The sequence below is a fragment of the Lithobates pipiens genome, unplaced genomic scaffold (assembly GCF_037356315.1).
Source record: "Lithobates pipiens isolate NorthernLeopardFrog02 unplaced genomic scaffold, aLitPip1_a1.2 Scaffold_30, whole genome shotgun sequence".
Lineage (NCBI taxonomy): Eukaryota > Metazoa > Chordata > Amphibia > Anura > Ranidae > Lithobates > Lithobates pipiens.
The window spans coordinates 22840989-22865174 of NW_027507791.1; the positions used below are offsets into that span (position 1 = coordinate 22840989).

Below are 24186 nucleotides of genomic sequence, written 5' to 3' on the forward strand. Positions count from 1 at the left end.
AGCAGTGATTACTGTATAAATGACAATGGTCCCAAAAATGTGTCAAAAATGTCAGATGGGTTCCCCCACAATGTCGCAGTCACAATAAAAATCGCTGATTGCCGCCATTACTAGTAAAAAAAAATAATAAAAAATTATTAATAAAAATGCTATAAAACTATCCCTATTTTGTAAACGCTATAACTTTTGCGCAAACCAATCAATAATCGCTTATTGCGATTTTTTTTACCAAAAATATGTAGAAGAATACGTATCAGCCTAAACTGAGGGAAAAAAATGTTTTTTTATATATTTTTGGGGGATATTTATTATAACAAAAAGTAAAAAATAATGCGTTTTTTTCAAAATTGTCGCTCTATTTTTGTTTATAGCGCAAAAAATAAAAACCGCATTGGTGATCAAATACCACCAAAAGAAAGCTCTATTTGTGGGAAAAAAAGGACGTCAATTTTGTTTAGGAGCCACGTCGCACGACCGCGCAATTGTCAGTTAAAGCGACGCAGTGCCGAATCGCAAAAAGTGGTCTGGTCTTTGACCAGAAAATTGGTCCGGTCTGAAAGTGGTTAATGTAGAAAATAGTATAGCTAAAATAAAATATTTAAAATACAATAAATGCCACTGCTACTTTGGTTTAATCTCTATTGAATATCATTCATCCCTGGCTGTGTGCTGAGCCCGTGTACCATGTGACCTACATTCCTGACCTCTTTCCCTAATGATGCAGATTAGAAAATGTGTAGAATCTCAGCTGGTTGTCACTCTTACTTGTATTACACGGCTAGGGGACTTCAATAGGCAGTGTCAGTGACTGACTACACGGTGAGCTGGTTACCTGGCCTTTCAAGTGACGCTCCACATTTCCACCCCAGAGGAAAAAAAAAGGAAAATCCTAGATACCTTTCATATGTTCATACCTATCATATAGATATAAGGCAAAGGAGAACTTCAGTCACTGTAAATACCAAGTGAAATGTTATATAATATCAGGGTGTGCGAATATGGATTTTCTTTTACTAATTTTCAGCCAAAGAATGATTGCTAAACCAATTTACAAGAAAGGGAGCAGGTTTCCTGTAAAAGATAGAGGTCTTGGATGGGATTTGTGTTGTGTGCAATGGCTACTTTACATTTGGATGTAAGTATTTTTTTTATGCAATGGATACTTTGTTGTTGTAGCCAGGGCCGGTGCTACCACTAGGCAAACTAGACAGCTGCCTAGGGCGCCTCTGCTGTCTATGGCGCCTGGCCACCGGTGTTCCTACTGGTGTTCTTTCTGCAGCAAGCAACTAAGTCTCGGCATCAGCAGGCAGCCGTCGCTCTGTTTGCACATAGTGTCAGAGGCGCAGCGGCGGCGGAGGACTTGGTCTGTGTCCCGACTCCCAAATGAATGGAAGCAAGCAAGCATTCATTGATGGGCAATGGTAGGGAGCATTGATGGGTGATGGTGAGGCTACGTTTGGTGGGCACTGGTGAGGCTGCGTTGACGGGCGCTGGTGAGGTTGCATTGATGGGCGCTGGTGAGTAGTGATGGCCGAACGGTTCGCCCGGCGGTCGTTTCGCGGCGAATTTCCGACTTTCGCCGTCCGCGGGTTCGAACGCCTTTTTCCGTCGTTCGCCCCGGCGGACTTACGTGTTTAATGTATACAAGAACTTTAACCTTTCGTGACACGTTTATCATGTGTTACAGGACAACCAATTGAGACATGACAGCTCATGGACACTTGGACATTCCCCCTAACCTATAAATACACCCGATCCGGTGGCCATTTTACATTCTTTCTTCTGTCACTGTAGGGAAAGGATCCTGTGTGGAGTAGGGACAGAGAAAACGCTAGCTATTTGGTACACAAAAGTTCTTTTCAGGACTGGTATAGGTGTTAGGTCAGCAGCCTGAGTTTCTTTTGTCAGTTTAGATAAAGGGACAGAGCGCTGTATGCTGCTATTTTAGGGACAGCTCAGCCAGATTAGTCTTTCTTCATCATCATCATCATCATCATCATTAGCTGTTACTATCAGGTCCACAAAAGAGCTGTTCCAGCTAATCGTTCCAGCCTACTCTTTTTTGCCAATTTGTATAGGGACAGGCAGGAAGCAGTGTTGTCAGGCAGTGAGGATAATTTTAAAGACTTGCTGTTACTATTAGTTCCACAAAGGTTCTTTTCAGGACTGGTATCAGTGGTACGGTAATAGGCTTGTACACGTATAATATTCTTTCTTCCAAATATAGAAAGAATATTATACTTGACTGCTGCCCTTCTGCTGCAGTCTGCTAATCATTCACAACTCACTTGTTCCACAAAAGTTCTTATAAGGACTGGTAACTTGGTCTGTCTAGGGTGCTACGGTACATAGGCTTGGGTGCGGTACAGTCTGCTGTTCTGTAAGGACCGCTATCGGTCCACAATAGATAGGGTTGCCGTGCACTACTGCTGACCGCTGCCCTATACTGCAGCAGTCCTTCAGCGGTATAGGGACTGACGCACAGTCTGCTAAACACTAATACACAACCTGCTTGGTCCACAAAAGTTCTTATAAGGACTGGTAACTTGGTATAGGGTGCTACGGTACATAGGCCTGAGTGCGTTACAGTCTGCTGTTCTGTAAGGACCGCTATCGGTCCACAATACATAGGGTTGCCGTGCACTACTGCTGACCGCTGCCCTATACTGCAGCAGTCCTTCATTGGTATAGGGACTGACGTACAGTCTGCTAATCACTAACACACAACCTGCTTGGTCCACAAAAGTTCTTATAAGGACTGGTAACTTGGTATAGGGTGCTACGGTACATAGGCCTGAGTGCGTTACAGTCTGCTGTTCTGTAAGGACCGCTATCGGTCCACAATACATAGGGTTGCCGTGCACTACTGCTGACCGCTGCCCTATACTGCAGCAGTCCTTCAGCGGTATAGGGACTGACGCACAGTCTGCTAAACACTAACACACAACCTGCTTGGTCCACAAAAGTTCTTATAAGGACTGGTAACTTGGTATAGGGTGCTACGGTACATAGGCCTGAGTGCGTTACAGTCTGCTGTTCTGTAAGGACCGCTATCGGTCCACAATACATAGGGTTGCCGTGCACTACTGCTGACCGCTGCCCTATACTGCAGCAGTCCTTCATTGGTATAGGGACTGACGTACAGTCTGCTAATCACTAACACACAACCTGCTTGGTCCACAAAAGTTCTTATAAGGACTGGTAACTTGGTATAGGGTGCTACGGTACATAGGCCTGAGTGCGTTACAGTCTGCTGTTCTGTAAGGACCGCTATCGGTCCACAATACATAGGGTTGCCGTGCACTACTGCTGACCGCTGCCCTATACTGCAGCAGTCCTTCATTGGTATAGGGACTGACGTACAGTCTGCTAATCACTAACACACAACCTGCTTGGTCCACAAAAGTTCTTATAAGGACTGGTAACTTGGTATAGGGTGCTACGGTACATAGGCCTGAGTGCGTTACAGTCTGCTGTTCTGTAAGGACCGCTATCGGTCCACAATACATAGGGTTGCCGTGCACTACTGCTGACCGCTGCCCTATACTGCAGCAGTCCTTCAGCGGTATAGGGACTGACGCACAGTCTGCTAAACACTAACACACAACCTGCTTGGTCCACAAAAGTTCTTATAAGGACTGGTAACTTGGTATAGGGTGCTACGGTACATAGGCCTGAGTGCGTTACAGTCTGCTGTTCTGTAAGGACCGCTATCGGTCCACAATACATAGGGTTGCCGTGCACTACTGCTGACCGCTGCCCTATACTGCAGCAGTCCTTCATTGGTATAGGGACTGACGTACAGTCTGCTAATCACTAACACACAACCTGCTTGGTCCACAAAAGTTCTTATAAGGACTGGTAACTTGGTATAGGGTGCTACGGTACATAGGCCTGAGTGCGTTACAGTCTGCTGTTCTGTAAGGACCGCTATCGGTCCACAATACATAGGGTTGCCGTGCACTACTGCTGACCGCTGCCCTATACTGCAGCAGTCCTTCATTGGTATAGGGACTGACGTACAGTCTGCTAATCACTAACACACAACCTGCTTGGTCCACAAAAGTTCTTATAAGGACTGGTAACTTGGTATAGGGTGCTACGGTACATAGGCCTGAGTGCGTTACAGTCTGCTGTTCTGTAAGGACCGCTATCGGTCCACAATACATAGGGTTGCCGTGCACTACTGCTGACCGCTGCCCTATACTGCAGCAGTCCTTCAGCGGTATAGGGACTGACGCACAGTCTGCTAAACACTAACACACAACCTGCTTGGTCCACAAAAGTTCTTATAAGGACTGGTAACTTGGTATAGGGTGCTACGGTACATAGGCCTGAGTGCGTTACAGTCTGCTGTTCTGTAAGGACCGCTATCGGTCCACAATACATAGGGTTGCCGTGCACTACTGCTGACCGCTGCCCTATACTGCAGCAGTCCTTCATTGGTATAGGGACTGACGTACAGTCTGCTAATCACTAACACACAACCTGCTTGGTCCACAAAAGTTCTTATAAGGACTGGTAACTTGGTATAGGGTGCTACGGTACATAGGCCTGAGTGCGTTACAGTCTGCTGTTCTGTAAGGACCGCTATCGGTCCACAATACATAGGGTTGCCGTGCACTACTGCTGACCGCTGCCCTATACTGCAGCAGTCCTTCAGCGGTATAGGGACTGACGCACAGTCTGCTAAACACTAACACACAACCTGCTTGGTCCACAAAAGTTCTTATAAGGACTGGTAACTTGGTATAGGGTGCTACGGTACATAGGCCTGAGTGCGTTACAGTCTGCTGTTCTGTAAGGACCGCTATCGGTCCACAATACATAGGGTTGCCGTGCACTACTGCTGACCGCTGCCCTATACTGCAGCAGTCCTTCATTGGTATAGGGACTGACGTACAGTCTGCTAATCACTAACACACAACCTGCTTGGTCCACAAAAGTTCTTATAAGGACTGGTAACTTGGTATAGGGTGCTACGGTACATAGGCCTGAGTGCGTTACAGTCTGCTGTTCTGTAAGGACCGCTATCGGTCCACAATACATAGGGTTGCCGTGCACTACTGCTGACCGCTGCCCTATACTGCAGCAGTCCTTCATTGGTATAGGGACTGACGTACAGTCTGCTAATCACTAACACACAACCTGCTTGGTCCACAAAAGTTCTTATAAGGACTGGTAACTTGGTATAGGGTGCTACGGTACATAGGCCTGAGTGCGTTACAGTCTGCTGTTCTGTAAGGACCGCTATCGGTCCACAATACATAGGGTTGCCGTGCACTACTGCTGACCGCTGCCCTATACTGCAGCAGTCCTTCAGCGGTATAGGGACTGACGCACAGTCTGCTAAACACTAACACACAACCTGCTTGGTCCACAAAAGTTCTTATAAGGACTGGTAACTTGGTATAGGGTGCTACGGTACATAGGCCTGAGTGCGTTACAGTCTGCTGTTCTGTAAGGACCGCTATCGGTCCACAATACATAGGGTTGCCGTGCACTACTGCTGACCGCTGCCCTATACTGCAGCAGTCCTTCATTGGTATAGGGACTGACGTACAGTCTGCTAATCACTAACACACAACCTGCTTGGTCCACAAAAGTTCTTATAAGGACTGGTAACTTGGTATAGGGTGCTACGGTACATAGGCCTGAGTGCGTTACAGTCTGCTGTTCTGTAAGGACCGCTATCGGTCCACAATACATAGGGTTGCCGTGCACTACTGCTGACCGCTGCCCTATACTGCAGCAGTCCTTCAGCGGTATAGGGACTGACGCACAGTCTGCTAAACACTAACACACAACCTGCTTGGTCCACAAAAGTTCTTATAAGGACTGGTAACTTGGTATAGGGTGCTACGGTACATAGGCCTGAGTGCAGTACAGTCTGCTGTTCTGTAAGGACCGCTATCGGTCCACAATACATAGGGTTGCCGTGCACTACTGCTGACCGCTGCCCTATACTGCAGCAGTCCTTCATTGGTATAGGGACTGACGTACAGTCTGCTAATCACTAACACACAACCTGCTTGGTCCACAAAAGTTCTTATAAGGACTGGTAACTTGGTATAGGGTGCTACGGTACATAGGCCTGAGTGCGTTACAGTCTGCTGTTCTGTAAGGACCGCTATCGGTCCACAATACATAGGGTTGCCGTGCACTACTGCTGACCGCTGCCCTATACTGCAGCAGTCCTTCAGCGGTATAGGGACTGACGCACAGTCTGCTAAACACTAACACACAACCTGCTTGGTCCACAAAAGTTCTTATAAGGACTGGTAACTTGGTATAGGGTGCTACGGTACATAGGCCTGAGTGCAGTACAGTCTGCTGTTCTGTAAGGACCGCTATCGGTCCACAATACATAGGGTTGCCGTGCACTACTGCTGACCGCTGCCCTATACTGCAGCAGTCCTTCAGCGGTATAGGGACTGACGCACAGTCTGCTAAACACTAACACACAACCTGCTTGGTCCACAAAAGTTCTTATAAGGACTGGTAACTTGGTATAGGGTGCTACGGTACATAGGCCTGAGTGCGTTACAGTCTGCTGTTCTGTAAGGACCGCTATCGGTCCACAATACATAGGGTTGCCGTGCACTACTGCTGACCGCTGCCCTATACTGCAGCAGTCCTTCATTGGTATAGGGACTGACGTACAGTCTGCTAATCACTAACACACAACCTGCTTGGTCCACAAAAGTTCTTATAAGGACTGGTAACTTGGTATAGGGTGCTACGGTACATAGGCCTGAGTGCGTTACAGTCTGCTGTTCTGTAAGGACCGCTATCGGTCCACAATACATAGGGTTGCCGTGCACTACTGCTGACCGCTGCCCTATACTGCAGCAGTCCTTCATTGGTATAGGGACTGACGTACAGTCTGCTAATCACTAACACACAACCTGCTTGGTCCACAAAAGTTCTTATAAGGACTGGTAACTTGGTATAGGGTGCTACGGTACATAGGCCTGAGTGCGTTACAGTCTGCTGTTCTGTAAGGACCGCTATCGGTCCACAATACATAGGGTTGCCGTGCACTACTGCTGACCGCTGCCCTATACTGCAGCAGTCCTTCAGCGGTATAGGGACTGACGCACAGTCTGCTAAACACTAACACACAACCTGCTTGGTCCACAAAAGTTCTTATAAGGACTGGTAACTTGGTATAGGGTGCTACGGTACATAGGCCTGAGTGCGTTACAGTCTGCTGTTCTGTAAGGACCGCTATCGGTCCACAATACATAGGGTTGCCGTGCACTACTGCTGACCGCTGCCCTATACTGCAGCAGTCCTTCATTGGTATAGGGACTGACGTACAGTCTGCTAATCACTAACACACAACCTGCTTGGTCCACAAAAGTTCTTATAAGGACTGGTAACTTGGTATAGGGTGCTACGGTACATAGGCCTGAGTGCGTTACAGTCTGCTGTTCTGTAAGGACCGCTATCGGTCCACAATACATAGGGTTGCCGTGCACTACTGCTGACCGCTGCCCTATACTGCAGCAGTCCTTCATTGGTATAGGGACTGACGTACAGTCTGCTAATCACTAACACACAACCTGCTTGGTCCACAAAAGTTCTTATAAGGACTGGTAACTTGGTATAGGGTGCTACGGTACATAGGCCTGAGTGCGTTACAGTCTGCTGTTCTGTAAGGACCGCTATCGGTCCACAATACATAGGGTTGCCGTGCACTACTGCTGACCGCTGCCCTATACTGCAGCAGTCCTTCAGCGGTATAGGGACTGACGCACAGTCTGCTAAACACTAACACACAACCTGCTTGGTCCACAAAAGTTCTTATAAGGACTGGTAACTTGGTATAGGGTGCTACGGTACATAGGCCTGAGTGCGTTACAGTCTGCTGTTCTGTAAGGACCGCTATCGGTCCACAATACATAGGGTTGCCGTGCACTACTGCTGACCGCTGCCCTATACTGCAGCAGTCCTTCATTGGTATAGGGACTGACGTACAGTCTGCTAATCACTAACACACAACCTGCTTGGTCCACAAAAGTTCTTATAAGGACTGGTAACTTGGTATAGGGTGCTACGGTACATAGGCCTGAGTGCGTTACAGTCTGCTGTTCTGTAAGGACCGCTATCGGTCCACAATACATAGGGTTGCCGTGCACTACTGCTGACCGCTGCCCTATACTGCAGCAGTCCTTCAGCGGTATAGGGACTGACGCACAGTCTGCTAAACACTAACACACAACCTGCTTGGTCCACAAAAGTTCTTATAAGGACTGGTAACTTGGTATAGGGTGCTACGGTACATAGGCCTGAGTGCGTTACAGTCTGCTGTTCTGTAAGGACCGCTATCGGTCCACAATACATAGGGTTGCCGTGCACTACTGCTGACCGCTGCCCTATACTGCAGCAGTCCTTCATTGGTATAGGGACTGACGTACAGTCTGCTAATCACTAACACACAACCTGCTTGGTCCACAAAAGTTCTTATAAGGACTGGTAACTTGGTATAGGGTGCTACGGTACATAGGCCTGAGTGCGTTACAGTCTGCTGTTCTGTAAGGACCGCTATCGGTCCACAATACATAGGGTTGCCGTGCACTACTGCTGACCGCTGCCCTATACTGCAGCAGTCCTTCATTGGTATAGGGACTGACGTACAGTCTGCTAATCACTAACACACAACCTGCTTGGTCCACAAAAGTTCTTATAAGGACTGGTAACTTGGTATAGGGTGCTACGGTACATAGGCCTGAGTGCGTTACAGTCTGCTGTTCTGTAAGGACCGCTATCGGTCCACAATACATAGGGTTGCCGTGCACTACTGCTGACCGCTGCCCTATACTGCAGCAGTCCTTCAGCGGTATAGGGACTGACGCACAGTCTGCTAAACACTAACACACAACCTGCTTGGTCCACAAAAGTTCTTATAAGGACTGGTAACTTGGTATAGGGTGCTACGGTACATAGGCCTGAGTGCGTTACAGTCTGCTGTTCTGTAAGGACCGCTATCGGTCCACAATACATAGGGTTGCCGTGCACTACTGCTGACCGCTGCCCTATACTGCAGCAGTCCTTCATTGGTATAGGGACTGACGTACAGTCTGCTAATCACTAACACACAACCTGCTTGGTCCACAAAAGTTCTTATAAGGACTGGTAACTTGGTATAGGGTGCTACGGTACATAGGCCTGAGTGCGTTACAGTCTGCTGTTCTGTAAGGACCGCTATCGGTCCACAATACATAGGGTTGCCGTGCACTACTGCTGACCGCTGCCCTATACTGCAGCAGTCCTTCAGCGGTATAGGGACTGACGCACAGTCTGCTAAACACTAACACACAACCTGCTTGGTCCACAAAAGTTCTTATAAGGACTGGTAACTTGGTATAGGGTGCTACGGTACATAGGCCTGAGTGCAGTACAGTCTGCTGTTCTGTAAGGACCGCTATCGGTCCACAATACATAGGGTTGCCGTGCACTACTGCTGACCGCTGCCCTATACTGCAGCAGTCCTTCATTGGTATAGGGACTGACGTACAGTCTGCTAATCACTAACACACAACCTGCTTGGTCCACAAAAGTTCTTATAAGGACTGGTAACTTGGTATAGGGTGCTACGGTACATAGGCCTGAGTGCGTTACAGTCTGCTGTTCTGTAAGGACCGCTATCGGTCCACAATACATAGGGTTGCCGTGCACTACTGCTGACCGCTGCCCTATACTGCAGCAGTCCTTCAGCGGTATAGGGACTGACGCACAGTCTGCTAAACACTAACACACAACCTGCTTGGTCCACAAAAGTTCTTATAAGGACTGGTAACTTGGTATAGGGTGCTACGGTACATAGGCCTGAGTGCAGTACAGTCTGCTGTTCTGTAAGGACCGCTATCGGTCCACAATACATAGGGTTGCCGTGCACTACTGCTGACCGCTGCCCTATACTGCAGCAGTCCTTCATTGGTATAGGGACTGACGTACAGTCTGCTAATCACTAACACACAACCTGCTTGGTCCACAAAAGTTCTTATAAGGACTGGTAACTTGGTATAGGGTGCTACGGTACATAGGCCTGAGTGCGTTACAGTCTGCTGTTCTGTAAGGACCGCTATCGGTCCACAATACATAGGGTTGCCGTGCACTACTGCTGACCGCTGCCCTATACTGCAGCAGTCCTTCATTGGTATAGGGACTGACGTACAGTCTGCTAATCACTAACACACAACCTGCTTGGTCCACAAAAGTTCTTATAAGGACTGGTAACTTGGTATAGGGTGCTACGGTACATAGGCCTGAGTGCGTTACAGTCTGCTGTTCTGTAAGGACCGCTATCGGTCCACAATACATAGGGTTGCCGTGCACTACTGCTGACCGCTGCCCTATACTGCAGCAGTCCTTCAGCGGTATAGGGACTGACGCACAGTCTGCTAAACACTAACACACAACCTGCTTGGTCCACAAAAGTTTTTATAAGGACTGGTAACTTGGTATAGGGTGCTACGGTACATAGGCCTGAGTGCAGTACAGTCTGCTGTTCTGTAAGGACCGCTATCGGTCCACAATACATAGGGTTGACGTGCACTACTGCTGACCGCTGCCCTATACTGCAGCAGTCCTTCAGCGGTATAGGGACTAAGAGTTTTGTCACAGGGTGATTTAAAAAATGACAGGCAGAGGAAGAGGCAGGCCCTTCCGCAGGGGTGGTAGGGGTAGGGCAGGAGCAACAGCCTTGAGCCAAAGTGGGAAGTTGCAGAAGGTGCGTTCAATTACTTTAAAGGACGCACCAGACTTGGTTGAGTGGCTCACTCAGCCTTATTCTTCTGCACCCTCCTCATCCTCTCGATCTGCACCCTCTTCTTCACTCTCTGCTATGTGCACCCCCAAAGACACTACCACCAACAACACGACCACCACCACCACCACCACATACCTTCCGCTTGAGTCACTGGAATTATTTTCCGATCCATATCAAGAGGACATTTCTGATGCGCAGCCACTCTTGGTATTGGATCAGGAAGAGGAGGCAGCAACAAGCGCTACTCAGCAGTCTGACGCCAGTACCCAGATCAGCCCAAGGAGGAGGTTGGTCCCCGGTGTTGCTGCCTACTCTACTTATAGCGGTGGGGAAGGTGACGTTGATGATGACGTGTCTAGTGATGTCACGTGGGTGCCCACAAGAGAGGAAGAGGAGGGGAGTTCAGAGGGAGATATGGACCAGCAGATAGGGAGGAGAAGCAGCAATGACTTACATTGCACAGCAGGGACAAAGCAGACTGCAAATGTATCAGGAGCGAGTCATCGACCATGTACGGTCACATCTGGCGCTCCCAGGACACCGGCACATGGCTCCGCAGTGTGGGCTTTTTTTAACGTGTCCGCTGCTGACAATAGCGTTGCCATCTGCAATCTTTGCAGTCAACGCGTTAGTCGCGGTAAGCCCAATACTCACCTAGGGACGACCGCCTTAAGAAGGCACATGAGCAGCCATCACCGAGCCCAGTGGGAGCAACGGAACACACAAAGCCACACTGCAGGCTCTCACCGTCCAGCCTCGTCTTCTACTTCTCCTTCTCCTCTCTCCTCACAATTGTCCTCCACTCCACCTTCCATCACGCCAAGCTCACATTTTTCTGCAAAAAGGCAGGCTTCCGTGGGCCTAATGTTTGAGCGTAAAAAAATGATGACGCCGGATAACCCTCTTGCCCAACGGTTGGCGGCTGGCTTGTCAGAACTCATAGCCCGCCAACTACTGCCATATAAACTGGTGGACTCGGAGGCCTTTCGCAAATTTGTGGCCATTGGAACACCACAATGGAAGGTCCCAGGAAGGAAGTATTTCTCAGAGAAGGGCATCCCAGAGCTATATGGCCATGTTCAGCGGCAAGTGAATGTATCTCTGGCACACAGTGTCGGTGCCAAGATACATCTGACCACAGACACGTGGTCTAGCAAACACGGGCAGGGAAGGTATATCAGTTTTACTGCCCACTGGGTGAACCTTCTGACGGCCGTCAAGCATGTAACCCGTGGCACCCGTGTAGATTTGGTTTTACCGCCACGGATTGCATGCAGGCCTGACTCTTCTTCTCCTCCTCCTACTCCATCCTCCTCCCTCTCCTCCTCAGCTGCCTCCTCCTTTTCCGCTGCTAGCGTCTCTTCCACTGCACCGCCCAAGCTCCCCAGAACCTATTCCACATGCCAGGTGAGACGTTGCCATGCCGTGCTGCGTCTGTTGTGCCTGGAAGCAAAGAGCCACACTGGCCCGGCACTCCTTTCAGCTTTGCGTTCACAGGCAGATGAGTGGCTAACACCGCTCAATTTGACAGTTGGTAAAGTGGTGTGTGACAACGGTGCCAATCTGCTTAGCGCATTGAAACAGGGCAAAATCACGCACGTGCCGTGCATGGCACACGTCTTAAACTTGGTCGTGCAGCGATTCCTTGTCAAATACCCTGGGGTCCAGGACATCTTGCGGCAGGCAAGGAAAATCTCGGCCCATTTCAGAAGATCTTACACGGCCATGGCTCGCCTTGCTGACATTCAGCGGCGACACCATCTGCCGGTCAGACGTCTTATTTGCGATTGCCCGACGCGATGGAACTCAACCTTCTATATGCTTGATAGGCTGCTCCAGCAGAAACGTGCAGTTAACGTCTACCTGTATGAACTCTGCGAAAGAAACGGTTCTGGGGAGCTGGGTTTTTTTTCACCGCGCCAGTGGCTGCTCATGCGCGACACATGCAGACTTCTGCGGCCATTTGAGGAGATCACCAAACTGGTCAGTCGCAGCCATGGCGCCATCAGTGACATGGTACCTTATGCCTTCTTTCTGGAGCGTGCATTGCGTCGTGTCATTGATCAGGCTGTGGAGGAGCAGGAGCGGGAAGATGAGGAAGTCGCAATGCTGGATGAATTCCCAGGGGGGGCTACTCTATCTGAGACAAGTCAACAACAGGAGTCTGATGAGGAGTCAGAGGAGGATGGTGCCGGGGCGGATGAGCAGGAGCAAGAAGAGCATGCTTTAAACCTTTCTGGGATCCCTGTTGTGCGAGGATGGGGAGAGGAGAATGAAGAGGACGACATTATCCTGGATGATGAGCAGGAGCCAGGCCACCACACCGCTTCCACTTTAGTGCAAATGGGGGCCTTCATGCTCCAGTGTTTTAATAGGGACCCCCGTATAAAAAGCATGAGGGTCAAGGACCAGTACTGGGTGGCAACGTACTTAGACCCCCGGTACAAACACAAAATGGCGGAAATGTTACCGCCGTCGCAGAGGGCTGTCAGAATGCAGCACTTCCAGGCCTTGCTTCGAGAAATGCTGCATTCTGCTTTTGCGTGCGCTGGCAGAGGAGCAATTCCCACTCCCAGAGAAGGATTTGCGGGTACCAATCCAACAGCGCCTGCAAGAAGAGGCCGGTTTGAAGATGTGTTGGTGACTTCGGATATGAGGTCATTCTTTCAGCCGACCCATCGACAGGTGTCATCCGGATCCAGCATCAGGGAACGCCTAGACCGTCAGGTGTCCGACTACATTGGGTTAACGGCCGATGTGGACGCTCTGAGGAGTGATGAACCCCTAGACTACTGGGTGGGCAGGCTTGACCTCTGGCCAGAGCTTGCCCAATTTGCAATCGAACTGTTGGCTTGCCCCTCATCCAGTGTCCTGTCCGAAAGGACGTTCAGCGCAGCAGGGGGGATTGTGACCGATAAGCGTACTCGCCTAGCTCACCACAGTGTTAACTACCTCACATTTCTAAAAATGAATGAGGCATGGATCTCGGAGGAATTCAACACATGTGATCAGTAGACCATGTATATGTCTATAAACAATTTTTGGAATCAAGCACACAGACCTTCTTAATTCATTTGGCTCACTTCCCTGACCCAAAAAAGCACACCGTACTATATGCCCCTACCCTCCTCTTTGAAGAGGTTGAGCGGTGTCATATTTCTACTGGGGCTGCTTATTATGAGGGGTTCCCACCATCCCTGTGCTGTGCTGACTTCCTCCTGGGTGTTCTTATTATGAGGGGCTCCCACCATCCCTGTGCTGTGCTGACTTCCTCCTGGGGGTTCTTATTATGAGGGGATCACACCATCCCTGTGCTGTGCTGACTTCCTCCTGGGGGTTCTTATTATGAGGGGATCACACCATCCCTGTGCTGTGCTGACTTCCTCCTGGGGCTGCTTACGGTGCTGCTGTCAGCGCTGTATGTCACGGAGCTGCTGTCAGCGCTGTATGTCACGGAGCTGCTGTCAGCGCTGTATGTCACGGAGCTGCTGTCAGCGCTGTATGTCACGGAGCTGCTGTCAGCGCTGTATGTCACGGAGCTGCTGTCAGCGCTGTATGTCACGGAGCTGCTGTCAGCGCTGTATGTCACGGAGCTGCTGTCAGCGCTGTATGTCACGGAGCTGCTGTCAGCGCTGTATGTCACGGAGCTGCTGTCAGCGCTGTATGTCACGGTGCTGCTGTCAGCGCTGTATGTCACGGAGCTGCTGTCAGCGCTGTATGTCACGGAGCTGCTGTCAGTGCTGTATGTCACGGAGCTGCTGTCAGCGCTGTATGTCACGGAGCTGCTGTCAGCGCTGTATGTCACGGAGCTGCTGTCAGCGCTGTATGTCACGGTGCTGCTGTCAGCGCTGTATGTCACGGAGCTGCTGTCAGCGCTGTATGTCACGGAGCTGCTGTCAGTGCTGTATGTCACGGAGCTGCTGTCAGCGCTGTATGTCACGGAGCTGCTGTCAGCGCTGTATGTCACGGAGCTGCTGTCAGCGCTGTATGTCACGGTGCTGCTGTCAGCGCTGTATGTCACGGAGCTGCTGTCAGCGCTGTATGTCACGGAGCTGCTGTCAGCGCTGTATGTCACGGTGCTGCTGTCAGCGCTGTATGTCACGGAGCTGCTGTCAGCGCTGTATGTCACGGTGCTGATGTCAGTGCTCTGTATTACGGTGCTGCTGTCAGTGCTCTGTATCTCCTGCACCCTCTTGTTTGCCTACCCTGGTCCCTGACCTTCCCTCTCCTCCATTGCCTTCATTAGCTCCATAGTCCTGAATTGTCAGAACAATTTCCCAAATAAAAAAAAAATGCTTGTAGTTATCGATCCCAAATTCACCTCATACATGTATTATGCTATTGTCCAGGTGGTGGGACTACGTGCTACCCCCTAATAATTACCACGTGGCCGCAAATTCGACCTAAAGGTTTGCGAAATTCGTCTCCCATTGAAGTCAATGGAGCCCGCGGCGAACGGTCGTTTTCGCGAACGTTTGTGCCCGTTCGCGTTTCGCGTTCGCGAAACGTCCCGTCGGAAGTTCGTCCATCACTACTGGTGAGGCTGCTTTTGATGGGCGCTGGTGAAGATGCATTTGATGGGCACTGGTGAAGATGCATTTGATGGGCGCTGGTGAGGCTGAATTTGATGGGCACTGGTGAGGCTGCATTTGATGGGCACTGGTGGGCTGCATTCATGGGCACTGGTGAAGATGCATTTGATGGGCGCTGGTGAGGCTGCATTTGATAGGCACTGGTGGGCTGCATTTGATGGGCGCTGGTGAGGCTACAATTGATGGGCGCTGGTTGGCGGCATTTGATGGGCGCTGGTGAGGCTGCAATTGATGGGCGCTGGTGAGGCTGCAATTGATGGACGCTGTTAGGCTGCATTTGATGGGCGCTTCATTAAAAAGGTGGGGTTTACATGGGCAGGGGAAAGGGGGTGGGGTCAGGGGTGGAGCCAGGGGCCAAGGGTGGGGCCAAAATGAGGTTTCGCCTAAGGTGTTAAAAATCCGTGCACCAGCTCTGGTTGTAGCTAGTTACATTGCTGTCTCAGGTTTTTGCAATTCCACCATAGCATTTTTTACTAGACAGGCTTTCTTAACCCTTTGACCCCAGAGAAATCCCTAATTTTGAGGTCTCATTGTGGTCCAATGTGAAAAATGCCCTTACATGGTGGTCACGCTGCTGGCTTTACAGCTATCATTGGTGTCATGCTGCTGGCTTTGCCAAGCGGTGTTGGCCCTGGAACTATGCAGGCATCATCAAATGGGAAGTCAATCAGTCACATCCCAAGAAACCTCTGATAACCTCTGGAGGCACCCTAGGGATGTAGCGATAAACTCAGTGGTATGCAATGAAATCCATACCTTCTTATTTAATAAGAGATGTATGGGGGTTAATAAAAAAAAAAAAAAAACCTCATACACATCTATGCTGCTGCATCAGTGTGATGATACAGCTGCCCTACATCAGTCATTGGAAAAAAACGGCATGGGATCCCCCCAGTCCATTACCAGTCCCTGGGTCTGGTATGAATATTAAGGGTAACCCGAACCAAAATAAAAAAAAATTGCGTGGGCCCCCCCCCCCCCAAATTCCATACCAGGCCCTTCAGGTCTGGTGTGGAATTTAAGGGGAACCCCGCGTCAAATAAAAAAAAATGGCGTGGGGGTCCCCCCAAAAATCCATACCAGAGCCTTATCTAAGCATGCAACCTCGTTACGTAAACAAGTGGCCCTGCCCCCCATGACGCCCCGGGAAAGCCATAGGAACACCATGCATATAAGCTTTTAAAATCACTTTTGATTTCTCCCATAGACTTTTAAAGGGTGTTCTGCGGCTTTCAAATTTGCCAGGAACACCCCAAATTGTTCGCTATTCAGCGAACACCCAATGTTCGAGTCGAACCTGCGTTCGACATGAACCTCGGGCTCATCTCTACTCCTCTGGTGCTCACTGGAGCACCTAGCAGGATAGGGGGGCGGGTGCAGCTTTGGCTCTCATTCACACACTGAGAGGCTGAGCCACTGTCAATCAGGCAGCTGGGTGGATCCTGGCAATCTTGGAACCGCTCTGCTACCTCAACTTGGCAGTAAGCAATAGCCTGCTGTAAGCTGGCTGTGGGTCATAGGAGAGCCAAAGTACTGTGACCCTCAAGATAAGTATGGCCAAAAAATACTGCTCTTTTAACTCTTCCATGTATGTTAATGCAGGGCCATCTTAAAGCAGAGTTCAACCTGTTTTTTAGTTTATTAAAAGTCAGCAGCTACAAAAAGCATAGCTGGGGATTTTTAATAAACAGACACTCACCTGTCCCATAGTCCAGCGATGTGGCCGCCCGGAGCCTCGCTCCTCTCCCCTTCCTCTCCTCGGCACCGTCATAGCAATTGTCATAGCAATTGTGGGCACCTGGCCATGACAGCTTACGCCTTTACGGCCGGGCGCGCACTGAGTGAGACACGTTGCGCTCTGCTGTTGGCCAGCCAATCTTCTGGGACCTGTTGTTTCCCAGAAGATTGCTGGGAAGGAGGGGCCGCCTAGGGCGAGTGGAGGAGTCGCCTAGGCGGCCAAAAAGAGGAAGGAGGAGGTGGGACAGGAAGTCCCACTAAAAAGAAGGTGCACACCCTCCCAAAAAAATGACATGCCCAATGTGGCATGTCAGGGGGCGAGGAGTGCTTAAAGCGGAAGTTTCACTTTCGGGTGGAACTCTGCTTTAATTCATGAGCGCCCATGGAAAGTGCACAGTAGTCTTATGTGCTTGGGGCCCCTTCACCTCAAGCTCACAAGTCCAAAAAACAACCACTGTCACCTCACCCTCATTAAACCTCATTAACGCTCTACTCACCATCTTTCCACCCATGAGATCTCAGTATTAGAAAAAGGTCTCATTTTTTTGTTTCACAAATTTACACATTTTCTGTCATTAAGGATATTCATCTCTTTATCTGTAAACTTTTACTACAATCCATCTATTCCCAAGCACCATTCACTGACCCTTCACTACACATGGCCATTGAGGCTGCCGCAGTTCAGGATCTCATTGATCTCTTAGCCCTTGTACACGCGGTTGGACATTCTGACAACCAAATTCGTTGGATTTTGTCCGACGGATTTTGTTCCGACGAATTTTGTCCGACGGATTTTGTCCGAAACTGTTGCATATACACGGTAGGACAAAGTTGTCTGAAAATCCGATTGTTCATAACGTGATGATGTTATTTCGTCACGACGGGACTACATTCAGACTAGTAGCCAATAGCTTTGGTCTAGGAATTTCATCTGAGCATGCGTGGCACTTTGTCCGTCATAGTAGGTTACACATGGTTGGAATATGTCCGATCGGAGCATTTTGTCTGAAAATTTTACGGACAAGTTGGAAAACTTGGTCCGTCGGATACTCCGACGGAAACAGTCCGATGGAGACCACACACAGTTGGATTATCCAACAAAACAGTCCGATAGGACACATTCCGTCGGAATCTCAGACCGTGTGTACAAGGGCTAAGACGAGAAAACAAACCCACTGACCTTATCGGTACCTTAGATCTTGATAGTATTCTTGTCCAGGTTGACAGTGCCTCTAGTTCACTGCTAGTTAGGCCTGACACCTCGATTAAAAAGAAGTCAAGTTTATATCCCCCTCCTAGTACCAATTCCAATGCAGCCATTTTTTTTAAACTTGTCACTCAGGAATTAAGGAGCCTCAAATCCACTTCTCGTAGCATCAAAAATCTTACTTATAATCAGCACCTTGCACTCCAAAGTTTAAAACAAAATCCCTCTATTGTTATAAAACCGGCAGATAAGGGGGGTAATATAGTCGTCCAAAACAGCTCCGACTACTAAACTATGTGTTTAGATATTCTTTCCAACACAGATTGGTATAAACCAATCCCGAGCTCCCTTATTGATGGGTATACTCAACAATTTTATTCCTTGGTCGATACAACTTTTCTCCAACATGTTATTGACAAATCCACCCATGATTTTATTAGAAAGGCTTTCCCACGAGAAGCCACATTCTATGCACTACCTAAAGTGCTCAAAAACTTAAAAAATCCTCCCGGCCGAGCTATTGTTTCTGGCCGTGGCAGTCTCACTGACAATCTCAGTAAATATATTGACAAACTTTTACAACTGCTAGTAGGTGTGTTACCCTTTTACGTTCAGGATACTTCTCACTTACTTCGCATCCTTGGGGGCCTCCCTATACAACTCTATTCCCCACCAATTAGGTCTCACCACTATCCATCACATCTTATCTACTAGCCAGCTATATTCTCTCCAGCTGTCTGAGTTCATTATCCATGCTCCAGAATTTATACTTACAATTTTTTTTCATTCAGTGGTTCCCACTACCACCAGTTACAGGGCATTGCCATGGGCACCTGTTGTGCCCCGGCATACGCCAATCTGTACCTGGGGGAGTGGGAACGCTCACTTTTTATGGACCCACAAGCAGCTTGTTTTTGTCACCATGTGGCGACTTGGCCTCGCTACATCGATGACATTTTGTTGCTTTGGACTGGCCCTGTAGATCTACTACATGGATTCTTACAATTTTTGAACTCCAATAACACACTCAACTTACATTTCACCATGTCGTATGAAATCGTCCACTATATCTTTTTTGGACCTAACTATTATTAAGGACAATCATGGCTCTCTTCAAAGCAAATTATTCAGAAAGCAGACTGCCGGCAATACCATTCTGTCAGCAACCAGCTTCCACCCCAAACTGTTACTTCAGTCTATCCCATTTGCGCAGTATTTGCGAGCACAACGAAATTGTTCCACCGACACCTTCTTTGAACAGGAAGCTGCTCTATTGAGAGACGGACTCCAAGCTAGGGGCTACTCCAAAAAAAATACTTAAAATTGCATACAAAAAGGCCAAGGTCAGATCTAGAAGTGACCTCCATGCAAAAACATAAGGCATTGAATGGCTGACAGTTACAAGCCTGACTCCCACAGGCAGAGGCATGATGGGACTTGTAGTTTTGCAACAGCTGGAGGGCCGCCAGTTTGAGACCCCTGGTCTACAGCATCACCAGATCAAACACATACTTTCCAAATATTGGCAGATACTTACCACAGATCATTCTCTCGCACCTTTTGTACCTCCACAGCCACTTCTCAGGTATAGGAGAGCTCCATCTATATGTGACAAACTTGTTTACAGTGAATACTCCAGAAATACTTTTAATACAACCAAATTCCGCTGCACTTTTCATTGTGGGAATTGCGGATACTGTAAATATATGAATACTGTTAAACAAGTAGCGTTGCCCAATGGGCATTCTTTTCATCCACAGCATTATGTCAATTGTCGCACTATTGGTGTAGTATATCTCCTGACATGTGAATGTGTCTGTTATTATGTAGGAAAAACAAAGTTAACTTTTTGGAAACTAATTTACCGTCATATCATTAGTATTAATACAAAAGATCCCGACCTTCCTATTTGACGACACTGCCGTATAGTAGACATATGCATTTCGTTTCCTTCCTATTCGAAATTCGGACGAATTTTCATTATTCGGACATTCGGATGCATCCGAATTACCGAATTACAATGCTAACGAATTCAACCGAATTCGGCCGAAATTCGACTCAATACCGGATTCGAAATGATTTCAACATGATTCGAAATTATTTCAACCACATTCGAAATTATTTCAACATGATTCGACATTATTTCAACCGCATTCGAAAATATTTTGTGACCCGACTTTAGGGCCATGTATCTCGGGGTCACTTAGTGCTAGAAACTCCAAGTTTGGATATGTTGTAGTGCTATTGTGTTTGCATACCAAATTTGGAGTTTCTAGCACCAAGTGATCCCGAGATACGTGGCCCCAAATTTGGGTCACAAAATGTCAAGCACTTTTCTGCAGCAGAGAATTACATTTTGCCACCCGATTTTGGGGCCACATATCTTGGGGTCACTTATAGCTAGAAACCCCAAATTTGGTATGCAAATACAATAGTACTAGCACTACAACATATCCAAATTTGGAGTTTCTAGCACCAAGAGACCCCGAGATACATCGCCCTAAATTCGGGTCACAAAATATTTTCGAATGCAGTGGAAATAATGTCGAATCATGTTGAAATCATTTCGAATGCGGTTGAAATAATGTCGAATCCGGTAGAAATATGTTCGAATTTGGTTGAAATATTTTCAAATGTGGCCGATTTTTCGAATTCGAGAAGAAAACTAAACGAAATCTGAAAACGAATTTAAGGAAGTTAACGAATATAACTAAACGAAATTAATGAATTAACGAATTAAAACGAAACTAGACTAAACTAATTTTTTCCTTTTGCACATGTCTACCGTTTAGTCCATCCTGATCATATTCCAAAAACACGCTTTCTGGCCCTGGACCATATTCCCACCAACCCTAGAGGTGGTGATTATAATAAACTGTTGTTACAGAGTGAATTGAAATGGATTTTCCACCTCAATGCCACTGTACCCCCCCCCCCCCCGGCCTCAACGAGGCATTTAATTTTGAACAAGCACCTACAAGGAAGGTGCTTGTTTCTCCCCTATTTTATTAGGGTTAAGTTGTGTAGCCACTTAAGCTATACAGTAAATAGTAGAGTTCTTCTTTAAGGGTTATTTCAGTCTCTCCCATATTTGATAGACTAACATTTACATTAGGCGATGGAACTGAGATTCTAGCTCAAGGAGGGTAATCCTTTACGCTGTCAATATAGCATAACATTCATCATCGGCATACAGGGCCTTTTTTAGAATTTGACTGCATGGGATCTTCCCCTCTGACATTAATGAGGCATTACTATTCCGCTCACCTCCGGCTCAGGAGCTGGGGGAACTGCCAGTTAATTACAGATTTGTGGCAGTTTCTATGATGCATTTCAGGTACCAGAGACCCAGAACTCTGTGCGGATGACCTTCCGAGCATATCCTGTACTGGAAGATACATTGTATCATTCAAATCAATGACTTTTCTATGTTTAGTTTAATGAACGAGCTGGTTCCTCACATGAATAGGCCTCCAGGCAGGATGGGTAATATTGTATGTGAGCCGATTGTCTTGGCGGGGATTGTACACTTCTAAACATTTACGTCAATTATTTCAATGATTTTATTTAACTATTCTGCTTAACTATGTTGAAAAATGTGAATTCGTGTCTGTTCAAAATGTAGTAGAAATGAGCAAAAAGATCTGTTGGTCTCCAATTGGAAAGGTAAAAAATTATCAGCCAATAGGTATCCAATCCATAGTTTGACTTACCAAACTGGATCCACCATTTTTTTTATTTCTTTACATATTATTAATATGATTTTTGATTTTTAAAATGAATATGCAATCCCTCTAACTATACCAGCCTGGAGCTCTAGATATAAGGGCTGAAATTTCTAGAGATGGGGGACTGGAAAAGTCCATCTTCACCCCTCTGCCCACCATGATGCCCACATGTTCTTCAGCAAAGGACAGGAATTTGGCCAAGATCAAGGGGTCCCAATTTCTCAAATCATAACCCAAAGCAGATAGATGCCGGGCTTTTCCTCAGAAGGGGGCACATGCATTGGGACAAATGCACTGAATTAAAATTGAGGTCTTATTGTTTGTGTCCTTTCCCCACCGAGCCTTATCTTCAATTAAATCCCTATCAATGGTTGAAAAGGGATTTTTTTCCTAATGACCGATCAGCCATAACCTTAAGACCACTGAATTTGAAGAAGAAAGGTCGAGAGCCAATAAATTCTCTAAATATGACTTTATAGGCAAGATGGACGAGATTATAGTAAAATTGGTACTTTATTAACCAGTTCTCGACTGGCGCACGACGATGTACGTTGGCAGAATGGCACGGGCAGGCATACTGGCATACAGGTACGTCCATTTTTATATGCTGCACTGTCATCGCATGCGCGCTGCCAGTGGCGCGCTCGCGTGCCAGTCGGGAGCCCCGTGAGTCTGGCCCCGCAGACTCGATCGCCGTGGGGATACCCGCGATCGTCTCACAGGGAGGCTGAATGGGGAGATGCCCTTGTAAACAGCATCTCCCCGTTCTGCCTAGCAACAAGTAACACTGATCTCTGCTCCATGTGATTGGATCAGAGATCAGTGTTCACTAACACAAAGCCCAGCCCCCCCCATAGTTAGTAACACGCCCCTAGGAACACTTAACCCCTACACTGCCACCCCCTGGTTAACCCCTTCACTGCCAGTGTCATTTACACAGGAATCACTGCATTTGTTTAGCACTGATTGCTGTATAAATGACAATGGTCCCAAAAATGTGTAAAAAATGTCTGATGTGTCCGCCGTAATGTCGCAGTCACAATAAAAATCGCTGATCGCCGCCATTACTAGTAAAAAAAATTATTAATAAAAATGCCATAAAACTATCCCCTATTTTGTAAACGCTATAACTTTTGCGCAAACCAATCAATAATGGCTTATTGCGATTTTTTTACCAAAAATATGTAGAAGAATACGTATCGGCCTAAACTGAGGGGAAAAAATGTTTTTTTTATATATTTTTGGGGGATACTTATTATAACAAAAAGTAAAAAAAAATGATTTTTTTTCAAAATTGTCGCTCTATTTTTGTTTATAGCTCAAAAAATAAAAACAGCAGAGGTGATCAAATACCACCAAAAGAAAGCTCTATTTGTGGGGAAAAAAGAACGCCAATTTTGTTTAGGAGCCACGTCGCACGACTGCGCAATTGTCAGTTAAAGCGACGCAGTGCCGAATCGCAAAAAGTGGTCTGGTCTTAAGCCAGCAAAATGGTCCAGGGCTGAAAGTGGTTAACAATGAATCACATCAGACAAGTCAAGTAGAAAAAGAATTAAAAAACATACAATGAACACATGATGGTCATGAATATATGATGTAAACAGAAGGTTGACACCAAATAGACAGCAGTGAGTCCCTGTGCGTCAACGCGTTTCACTATTTTGCTTCATCGGGACACACTTAGGGGTAGTTGAAAAGAACAGGTCTCACTATCTTGTCAGCATAAGAGTATCCCCACATTGATATCTCCTAGATGATCACCAGAGAATCACCGTGTAGATAGGGAGGCAGAATCTATCAATTCTAGCAACCGTGTATTGGTAGCAAAGAGGTATAGACATAAATGTCACCTCATACACTTCACCGGGGGTAACGCGTGGAGACCAAAATCATTGGGAAGAGGAGGCCTGCTCCTGAGTTGCCGCTCTGCATGTCCATTCACACACAGAGCCGCAGCTCAGCCCCACCCCTATTCTCTCCTCATTGGCTCACTGTCTAAAAGGATATCTGCCCTCACTTTGGGGAATTTCTTTCACATGGGAAATAATGTCGACTTTTGACTGGTGGTAGACCACTTCATCATCAGTAGAAGTTTTCCTTTGGCTAGCAGGTAATTAGGAGGTGATACAGTATTTTGCCTCCTGC

At 47.5% G+C, this 24186-nt stretch overlaps 1 protein-coding gene across 1 annotated transcript in view; it reads left to right on the forward strand.

Moving 5' to 3' along the window:
• The window catches only part of LOC143943406 (uncharacterized), a 60043-nt gene that overhangs the window by 25130 nt on the left and 10727 nt on the right, over positions 1–24186 (forward strand). The window lies entirely within an intron of this gene.